Source organism: Pollicipes pollicipes, unplaced genomic scaffold (genome assembly GCF_011947565.3).
Source record: "Pollicipes pollicipes isolate AB1234 unplaced genomic scaffold, Ppol_2.1 Scaffold_358;HRSCAF=402_pilon_pilon_pilon, whole genome shotgun sequence".
NCBI lineage: Eukaryota > Metazoa > Arthropoda > Thecostraca > Pollicipedomorpha > Pollicipedidae > Pollicipes > Pollicipes pollicipes.
The window spans coordinates 13549-24687 of NW_023596327.1; the positions used below are offsets into that span (position 1 = coordinate 13549).

Sequence of the window (11139 nt, forward strand, 5' to 3'; positions counted from 1 at the left end):
CCGCTGTCTGACGGTGTCGCGGCGGCGGCGGCTGCTTGTGATGGTCGTGCTGACCGCTTTCCGTCGTGCATCGCCGCTGTCCTGCCTTCTCCGCCGACGGCAGTGAGTGTACAATGTTGGTCGTCGTGATGCATGCAAGTACTTGGGAGGAGCTACAGTGGTATGGCGTGAGTTCAGTGTCGATAGAACTGTACTGAGGTCGTGACCTTGGGGTGACGCCCGCTGAACAATACAGAGGCGCGTGCGCGGTAGTGTAATCTTCCTGTCGCTGTTCATTGTCGTGTTCCACGAAGCTCACACCAAACGAAACTGAACCGGTTAGATGCCAATTTAGTTTATTGGAATGCCAATACCAAGGCCCCGCAGCGCTGGGGTAATAGCGTCATCCAAGCCAGATGCCTCTCCAATGCCGTTGACAGACATAGACACGTAGCGCCCAGAAACGCCCAAACAATAATAGTTTCAACACCACACATATTCGATACGTCAACGCACCAGGCCGGTACAGCCGTGCAATAAAATCATATGATAAGCGCCTTTGCAATACTCGACACCACCGAAAAGAAGTCAAAATAGATGGCGGATGTGCCTAGAATCGAGCCGAACGGGTCCACCTACTGACTTCTGAGTGCGGACGATTCGTCTTCCGCCCGCGGCGATCACAGACCTGTGCACAACCGGACTAGGGTGTCGGTGGCCCGGCGGACGCCGCCGCCGCGGCCGGGTGGCCGCCAGAAGGGTGCGGTGCAAGCGCGCGAGCGCGGGACGCGGCGACAAGCAGCGCCGTCTACTTGTCGTCCTCCAGGGTGTGCGTCACCTTCGAGAAGTCGAAGTCGCAGCCGAAGCCGCGCCGGAAGATGTCCAGCACGTCCAGGCACGTGGTCTCGAAGTGGCTGGTGGCGTCGTACGAGCTGGAGATGAAGATCTGCGAGCTGGTGCCGTCCTCGGCCGGCACGAAGTGGTCCGACACGGTCAGGAATCTGGCGGGGCCGCGGGTGCACGGTCAGAGGGGCGCCTGAGGCCGCCAGCACGTGGTCCGACGCCGCCAGGGGCCTGAGCGGGCGGAGACGGTCACGTGGGGCGAGGGCAGCCGGGGAACGTGTGCGCCGCGGGGCGACGGCGATCTGGCGGCACTAAATTGCAGCTGCACGGGAGGCGGTGCGTGACGGCCGCTGACGGCTTACGGCTCAGAGAACAGCCGCGACCTGACAACAGGTGGGTGCGTTCCTCCACACACTGTTGGGCCTGACACGTTCGGGGAAAACATCGCATTCAGTGAGTGCGCGCAAGTCAAGGGCGACAGGGCGACAGAGACAGGGGAGGAAGGAGACTGCACGAACGCCCTACTTCTGCTTGATGGGTCCCAGCAGGTCCAGGCCGGGCTTGATCTCGGCCTCCGGGTTGTTCGTCTCCACGGTGGTGGAGACCATGGCCACGAACCATCCCTTGGCGGCCACCTGATGTGTGTAGGACACCAGCGATATGTAGATGTCTGCGGACAGACGGCCGGTGAGGAGGGCGTTGCCCGTCGCAGGTGCGGCCGCTCCAGCCGCACCGCTGACGCTCCGCCCAGCGGCGCCGAGCCAGACCACGAGGTGAACGACGACGCCGCCTCTGCGCGACACTTCGCATGCGCGCAGTGCGAACGAAGGCTGTCGCGCTGTTCGGGTGGCCGAGTGATATCGATTTTTCGCGTCTGGAGCTATTCCTAGCCTGTGAGGCAAGCCCGGCCGTCCCGGAGCGCTGCCGGTGGCAGCCCTCCCGGCCGCGTCCACCGCCGGCGCCGCCACGTACCCGAGTTCCGATTGACCTGCTTCTGCGGTATGACGATCTGCGTGGAGAGCGCGTCCTTGGTGTTGGGGATGGGGTGGTCCATCAGGCAGATGCAGCGCACCACCTGGCCGGACTGCGGCGGAGGCGGGAGGTCGGTCAGCTGGGGCCGGGTCGGAGGCTGTCGGCCCCGGCGGCACCACCCACCCACGCGGACGACGGGGCCCGCTGGACCACGCCCAGACCAAGTTGACAATGTATACCAACCCCAAGTAACCCACAGGACCTGTAAACTTCGGGTCAGACCTGCCTAGTGTGCCAATGCTTGCTGGACCTGCTCGGTGATCCGGCTAACCATGCTGACCTGTGGTCCAGCATACTGGTCCCATCCACCATCCGCGGCCAGGTGCCGACCTCCAATGTCCCGTGGTGACCGCCCCCCCCCTCGGCGGCTCACCACTGACGCAGTGGACCTGCCCCGGTGACCCCCTCTGACCCAGGCGACCCGCCATCCAGTCCGGCGTCCCCGTCAGCTGACCTTGGTCACGCGGTCGGGCACGTAGCTTGGGTCACAGTAGACCTGTTTGCAGCGGGCCACCTCGGAGCCGGAGCGGACGCCGACGGCGCGGCCGTCCTCCACCACGATCTCGTCCACCGCCTTGTCCAGCATGTACGTGCCGCCGTAGATGGCCGCCAGCCTGGGGACGGGCCGCGCCTCGGTCACTGCCACGCGTCGCGGCTGCCCGACCGACGACGCGCTGGACGCCAGGCCCGGATACCTGGGTTCGAATCCCGGGCGATGCGTACTGTTTCACTGGCGCCGTCGCAACAGCTGACGTGAGAGGCTGAGGCGCTAATCACCGTGCAGTAACACACATTAATGGGAGAAGAAACCCGAAGCAGCGACGCAAGACGTGGGGAACAACGGTGCGAGACGAGCAGGGCTCGGTCGCCGGCGTGCGGGAAATACCGCTCCGCCAGGCGGGGACCGCACGAGACAACGCCCTCCACGCCAGTGTACCACGTAGCCGACCGACAGACGTGGCCGTCACATGGCGTGGGGAAGGGGGGGGGGCTCTCCCCACGATCCTGGTGGACTACCGCACCGCGCGCGGCCCTGCTTACACCGACGAACGGTTGCGCCCGCTGCACCACGACGTACTGCAATGCGTGACATTAGCTAAAGCGGCAGCGACAAACGACTGCTGCGGACCAAAGCCAGCCCACCATACGTCACGAACACGTGAAAAGCACTTGCAAATCGCTTTGTCCCTGGTATTTCAAGTTGCCACCGCTGTCTTCTGACCCCGAACTTGACAGGGCCGGCACGACGTCGGTCCGCGGCCACAGCGGCGCCCAAGCGCAGCCTTGTTTCCCGCTGGCCGCTGCCTCCAGCGCCACAAGAATGCCGCGGCGCCCGCTCCTGGGGCCCCGGCCCGCCGCTCTCACCTGGCGAAGCCCTGCGGCAGCTCGCCCAGCCCGTACATGGGGTACAGGTAGGGCGACTTGCCGTAGCGAGCCAGGGACTCGCTGTAGAGTCGGATCCGCGCGATGGTGGTGCCGCACGGCTGGCTGATGTAGTCGTCATTCCTGCGAAGGCAGTGGCGTGCACTGAATGGTCGTGCGACTGTGTGCGCCACTGCGGTGTTCACAGGCGACTAGTGACACGTCAGAGCGTAGCTCGTTACTTATTTCATGACATTACTGCAACATCACTTCACTGAGATGCACGCACAGACAACTAGCATCAGGTAAAAGGCATTGTCTCATTACTTCATTACTTACTGTTGCATTACTTAAGCGTTGCTTGACTGATAGACATGCAGAAGTGTTTGAATCCTGCAGCCTCGTGTCGACCAACGACAGGAGCTTTTTCACCTAACCGAACGTGGGATAGCTCGCTTTAAATATGATCTACTAGTTTAACTACTATGCTTGGATATGTTGTGCGGGACGCGAGCGAGCGTTTGGTTTGACGCGCAGCAGTAAAACCACACCGGGATGGAGCAGCAGTAAAATCACACCGGGCCGGGGCAGCAGTAAAATCACACCGGGCCGGGGCAGCAGTAAAACCACACCGGGCCGGGGCAGCAGCACGGCCGGTCGGGGGCGGCGGCCAGCTGGTGCGCCGTCCCCACCTGTGCAGCGCCAGCGCGTGGCCAGTGAAGTCGATCGTGTTCTCGTCGACGCCGAACTTCTCGAACACGGCGCTCATCGGCGACGTGTTCGGGTCGAGCCCCTTCCACGTGGTGGGGTCGTCGGCGCGGAAGTCCTGCACGAACGCCAGCAGGCTACGGAAGCGCCGCTTCTCGAACATGCCCATCAGGTCCGAGCTAAGCGCCTCCTGGGCGTCGGCCGGCACCTGGCGGCGGCGGGGGGGGGGGGGGGGGAGGCCGGTCATACGCGCCCCAGACCGCACACCAACCGCGCAGCGATGTCGGGGGACGAGGTATTTGCGGCGAATTATTGCACAATTGTGAAAGATAATTCATCGCAGTGTTGAGAAATAACTCGCCGCGAATGTTGCGACATTTGCAACGGGTTATTCCCGCCCGTCTCCAAATCACAAATCAAAGTAATCATTGTCCGCTAGGTTCCCATGACTTGGGCTTTCCGGCGCGTCGACTACCCTGGTCATATAGCACCCGTTTCTGCCAGTTTCAATTTTTGCTTCACTTTTACCGCAGTTGGCAACACTATGCCTGCTTTTGGTTGAGCAAAGACCATAACCATCTGTAAAATGGTGCAATATAAGCATTTGTACCACAAACGACCCACTTTCGCCGACCAAAAACTAATTCTGAATGCTTTACTAGTCAACACCAAAGTGATATCGGCCTATTTGCGATATGTGCTCTGATGTGGCGCAGTTGGATAGATTATCGGTTCGCACTTTCCTCATGTGGAGCTGAGTACGCAGCGCCTGTTGGTAACAACATATCATACAGAATCCGTCATGATGACCTGAAATCCATACCGAATTTTGTTTGACGTCCTGAATTGGAGCGCACTTTTCAACATATGAGCGTGCATCTCCGCATGCGAGCATGCAACACGCTGGCTGGTTTCGTAAACAATTAAACTAGAGGAAATTTTCCCTCAGACACAAACTACTGCTGTCATCCGAAGAACCAAACACGACAGTTATCAAACCGCCATGGCGTGGCATATCATGTAACGAAGACGCAGTTTCACAGCAAATGAATGGAGGTCGATTTTTTCTGGGTAGAAGAGACTCAAGAAGTGCCTTTTCACTGCCGGAGACGACACTGCCCGTGAGAACGAAAACTTGGCAACAAGGCCGCTTTCGACCTTTCACTCCAAGATCCTGACAAAATCGCAATTTTGCGGAAATGAGCCGCCATTCCTTCGATTATTGCGGTGCACACGCGTGCATGTGCGGTGCGTACTCTGGTAACCAGCATCACCAGTTAACTGTGATGGTGCCGGCGAGAGCAGCCTGAAAACAGCCGGTGCCAAGTCGCCGTCACATGGCACGGCCGACTAGCATCCATTAGCATCTCAACGCCAAAGCGCGGCCTCCCAGGACTAGCTCTGCACAGACGTACTGGGTCACAGCATCGCTAATTGTTTGCACCCGGTGCAGCGCGAGCTCGGACTGTGGGTCAGGAGCGCGCCGCGAGCACCCCCGCGCACCTTCGAGATCTTGTTGCCCTTGTAGACGTAGCTGCCCTCGACCGACTTGAACTCCAGGTAGCGCGTGACGCCTGTGTGGATCAGCAGCTTCACCAGCTGCCCGTTGGCCATCAGAAACTTGGGTATCAGGTCCACATTCCAGTCCCTGCGCCGCGAGAGGCCCGAGTGATCAGTCGGCAGCGTTCCCCACACGCGGGCCCGTATCAGGAGCAAACGTCGACTGAACGTGCCGCGATGTGATCAAACGAATGTGCACCTGCTCCACTTGGGGGCACAGGCACAGTTCCGTATTTAGTTGGACGGGAGGACCCTAGTTCATTTCCCACACTTTCGGAAGAAAGCGGGATAAGTCCGTAGAGAAACCCGTTTCGCTGTTGTTTTTTGGGAGGTAAATTGGGCACGTCTTACTGCTAAGACTCCCCAACTCCTTTTGCCGAACTTTCGCAATGGCTTGAGGATATGTCTCAGTACAGTCACGACATTGACATTACCAGCGTTCCAGAGTTCACCGCGCAGGATGTGCAGGATGTAAATATAAATCCATACTACCAGAATCCTGGCTCTCTGGCTGCCCAAGCACGCAGTTCGTTGGCGCTAATCCGTTGCCCTCTGTCCCCGAACCCAGACATCCGACCTGCCCGGCCCATTCGTGAAGCCTGAGGCAATTAAATGATGAGCTGACCGCCGCCCAGTTCGATGCTGATTGGCCGATCTTAAGCAAGGGGAGGGGCAACAGTCAGTGAAACCCAAGCCGGGGGTATAATAGCACGGGAAAACACCGGCATCTCTGCCACCGAAGTGGCCAAATATTAAACACCGCGCATCGCCCCTGGCGGGGGCCCCTCCTGACGACTCTGCCGCTCCCCTCCGACCCCTCCAGATCGATGGCAGACGCGACGACGGCGTCGGCCAGACCGGTGCGCCGCTTACCGGCCGCGGCCGTACGACTCGTCCGGCTTGGGCAGCCGAACTTGTCGAACATCTCTCGAGAGGAGTGATGGAGGCCGACTCGCCGCCGTAGTACTTGTGGCGGTCGATGTGCAGCACCTTCTTCCCAGAGACGGACAGCAGGCCGGACAGGATACACTCCTGAAAGAACAGCGCGCCCTCTGTACGGCCGCCGCGGTCGGAACAGCGGTTATCCTATCGATGGGACTATCCCTCAAGATATAACTGGCACAAATTAGTGGTCTGAACTGTTCTTGTTGACATGTTTGTTTGGTGGCATTCAGCACCCACGTAGGGGTTTTATGAATAGCACGAAGAAGGTACTTAACACATCAAATTACACCAGCAGAATCACCAAATGCTTATTAACGACAAACGTGCGTAAATACACCACCCACACTGGAAAGAACATAATAAAATGTACAAGTGAATGATCTGTTATAAAGCATAACCATAACAAGAATGCAGTTGCACACATAAAACTAAGTGTTTAACATGTGCTTTCACATTGCTTCATCGCGACTGCACACCTAAATACAAGAGCCTGTCGCGACCTAGATCGCGGTAGAGCATGGCATGCCTCCACAGCCACTGGACTCTGCACAACAGAGGACATGCCAGCCACGACTTGCACTCCATACATGCTGACTGCACATGAACCAGTTGGAGAAGCCCAGTCTCTGCGGCGAGCGTGACGAGCAGATACTGCACTTTTGTCGGTCACCGTGCATCTATGGTGACGGTTTGTCCCTCTCAGCAACACAAAAAAACAAAGACAGTCGATCTGTTTAAGACATGTGAAAAGTAGAACTACCGCATTTTTTTTGTGTGAATATGGTCCAAGGCTATTCATGTGGCAGTGGAAAATACCCATATGTTTGGAAGAGGGTAAACAATTTGATAATGCTCCAATACAGCCTAAAATCTGATTCAACTTTGTTTTGTCAAGTTGTCAAGTTTGTATAAAGTCATTTTGCTTCAGAAATGATAAGAAACATCCAAGAAAATTATGTTGAGGTGTATGCAAAAAGTTACAACTGTAGCCTGTTCTCTGGTTTGGGCTATAAACTATATAATTTTTAACAGACAATATAATGTCATCTATAATATTCCAACAAAAAGGAACAACAAAGAAGCCAAAAAAGATACAAAAAGTGAGAAAATGACCACATAAAAGCATTGTGCGAACACTGGCCATGTAAATGTGTTGTGACAACACTGACATGCAGCTCAAGATGTCTGTTAGGCCGATGTGAGCGGGTGCAAATTGTGCCCAGGCTGCCCTGTCCTCAGGGGCACCAAGACTTGCCAATGCATTTCACTTTTTTGGCTTGTGCTAACTTTTGAACAAAATTGCCCTTGCCCTATTCTGGCCACTCCCCACAAATCATTTAGTAAGAATGCTACAAAATGTACTGAAAAGAACATCAGCTGCTTGATGCATCTCTGCAGTCCATAATGAAAGCTTGTTTGGGATGGTAGTGTGTCATCAGAGGTAAAGCTTTTTTTAGTTAGAGGGGGCTGAAGCTCCCCTCACTTGAAGAAGGCAGTGGGCCAAGTCTGGTAAGAAATATTTTGGGGGGCATGTTCTGGGAGTAAGTTGTGTCAATGTCTTCTTAACCTTTCCCCCAACTCCATCGCCCCACAATGATTTTGTGAAAACTGAGCTCTTGGTCAATCTAGATTTGCACATGATGCTCTTTCCTACATTGTTCCATATCTACTAGGATTCTTAGCACCAGTGGCTTGGGTGCAACTAATGATGGAAGTTGTGTTAATAATAGCCTTCTCAAACAATTCAGGCCCTGTGACCAGCTGGTTGAAATTTGTCCTTTGTTCTTCATGGAATGGAATGGAATGAATGAATGAATGAATTGTTCTTCATGGAATTTTTTCTCATGCATGACAAGAGAAAACTCCAGCCCCCCCCCCCCCTCTCAAGTCTATTCTGTTGATATATTATTCCAAAATAAATTGCATCACAAACTATGCCCCTGACCTGAGATTACAACAGCTCAGCACAGAATAATATGACAGTAAATTAGCCTGTCTGTGTTTGGGACTGTTTGCCTGGACCTTCACTCATCTCACCTGAAGTGGTCACTGAAACCAACCACAGGCTGTCAAAGTCAGGAGAAAATAGCAAGCATATGCAGCATCTTGAGCCCTACCTGTCATATGCTGGCTGGGATGCTGATGTTCAAACCAAATTGGATCAAGGGAAGTTAATTGTATGTGTAAAGTATGATACATATCTACAGTTAATATTAAAACCATATATGAATGGTTTGGCACAATGTTTCATGATGAGGAAAGATCATTTTTTAGAAATACAAATTGTTACACTTTTTCCCATACTGAACTCAGCAAACATGGAATTACAAAATTTAATGAACTTTCAAGTTTGAATTTTTCATGCCAATTCCACATATAAAATAATCAATGAACTTTTATACTAACTATGATGTGGACAAACCAGGTTGCTTAAAGAACTACCTGTTCAGTGTATTTGCCAAAGTATTCTTAACCCTGTTTTTTTACACATCACTTAGAGAGCTATACCTTAGACAGTAAAACAATGCAAAGGAATATGGGTCAGATATAATGAGAAAAGCATCTCAGGGTTGCATGGTTGGGAAATGTGTGCATAAGGCACAATGTGGCTTGTCCCACCTCCTCTATCAAAACCATTTTAAGCAACTATCAAAGGTTCATGCACCACATACAGAACCATGCTCATTGTCCGGAAATGAAACCTTTGTTGCACTTGTATTTGTATTGCATTTAGTGCCTCTGACTGCAGTTCTCTTTTAGGATGTTAACAAGATACTGTCATACTTAAACCAGGGAAGGATGTAGAAGTGGCACACTATATTCTCCATTTAAAATGTCATATTGCACAGATGAACCATATTGAGCAGCACAAGATATATCTGCTAACATGGTGCCTGCAACTGGAAACTAGGAAATGATGTTAAAACAATTTAAGGGAATGAGAAATAAGTGCATAGGAGCATTAAGTTACTCACAAAACTATATGGCAGCCACAGTGATATCAGTTGGATTGAGCAAAACTTGGAAAATAGGTGTCACACACATGATTATAAAGACAAGACAAAATAACACAAGCCAAATCATCAAGTTAGATCTAAAAGTTAATACTGCAGAGAGCAAACTTAATAAGAATGCATGGGACATATACACTAGCATGGTAGATGCAGTTCAAAACCAGAAAATGATACTTTAAACAATTTTGAAGGATGAGAACAAAATAATTACTTCAGAAATAGTACACCAAACATACAGTGCTACTTCTTGGACTGGGTAAAAAATAGTGTAGGGGTGTCTTTCAGCAACTAATTATAAGAACAAGATACATAAGCCACCTGACATATGTTACTATTGCTGACGATTCCAAGACATCATCGCACGGCAAAATCAGGCCATACCTTCAGCCCAGTTCCTAACACGATGGCATCATATTCTTCGTCCATCCTTGCAGGCGATTATGTGATTCTCTAATAGGCTTAAACTCCTTAACAGTATTCCTGTACGCTTCCCACAATTACGCCACCCCACCCTGACGCGTGACGCCGTCGACAGAGAGAGAAAGAGGGAGAGGGCGTCGGCGGCGCAACGGTATGCGCTGAAGCGGCCCAATCGGTCCGCCCAGTTTGGGCTGCGCCACTTTTTGTCATTTGTGTGCCAGGACTGCAGTAATCTCCTCAGAAAATGACGTCATAGAGATAGCAATTGACGTCATAGACCCATCCATTGTTTCTGGTGGCGAGCGCTCAGTTGAGTCTAGACCATCGCCGTAAAATGCTTGGGTAAGATGCCCGTGCTTTAATAACTGGTGATCAGCAATGTTGCAGCAATGTAAGATTGCGGGATTCCCTACCGGAAAGGGAGGCGTCTAGCGGTCCCTCGTTGCGGCGATGAATGTTGATCGGCCATTCGCTTCCATCACTGCGTGCACTGCTGTATTCTGTTCACCTGCGCCATTTAAATACACGATAATGTGATCGTATATTTTCAAATAGTTGACCAATGAGTTATGTTTTCAACACTGCCACATTCATCTTTTTCGACTGTGTATCGCAGAAATGTTCAGTGTGGCTTAATGATAAACATTTTGCCTCACCTGCCAAGCAGTCAATATGAATAACATCGTCGCGGGCTGACAAAACCTAGTTGTGCTAGCCATGAGCAGAACCAAGTGATGATTGTTGAAGGTATATTTGTTTCAGAAAACGTTTGCGAGAGGAGAAAGGTAGATAAAACCGGCAAATTCAACGGCATGATGTTTGATACCAGTATGTATGCTGGCGGCACTGTCTGTCAGTTCATATATAAACGAATATTGCTTTAAGAAACTCATTTCCTTTCGATAAAGGCATGCAGACGAAATATATATTCACCTACCACGCCAGCCTCCTGGTTATTCTACGAGGCATATAGACTATTTGTACTGTCTTATCGGCAGGGAATAGTAACGACATCCCAATACCAGATGGGCAGTACACACTGGCATGCAATCGGCGGACAGAAAATGAAAACAGCAAACGGAAGGTAGGAACAACAATTATACGACTAAAAAATGCAAAATGTGCGGCAAACAAGACAATGGCAGACATAAGCGTAGGAACGTGTCATTTCGTAGGAATTGGGGGTTGGGGGGGGGGGGGGGGAGAGGACAGGCTCGAGGTATACTTCAGGAACTTATTTTGTGAAGCAAGCCCTGTGACTGCGGGGATAGATATA

At 52.5% G+C, this 11139-nt stretch overlaps 1 pseudogene; it reads right to left on the bottom strand.

The window, feature by feature from the left end:
- Positions 1 to 324: 324 nt before the first annotated feature.
- LOC119092889 (rab GDP dissociation inhibitor alpha-like) lies at positions 325 to 10004 on the bottom strand (annotated as a pseudogene).
- Positions 10005 to 11139: the final 1135 nt, after the last annotated feature.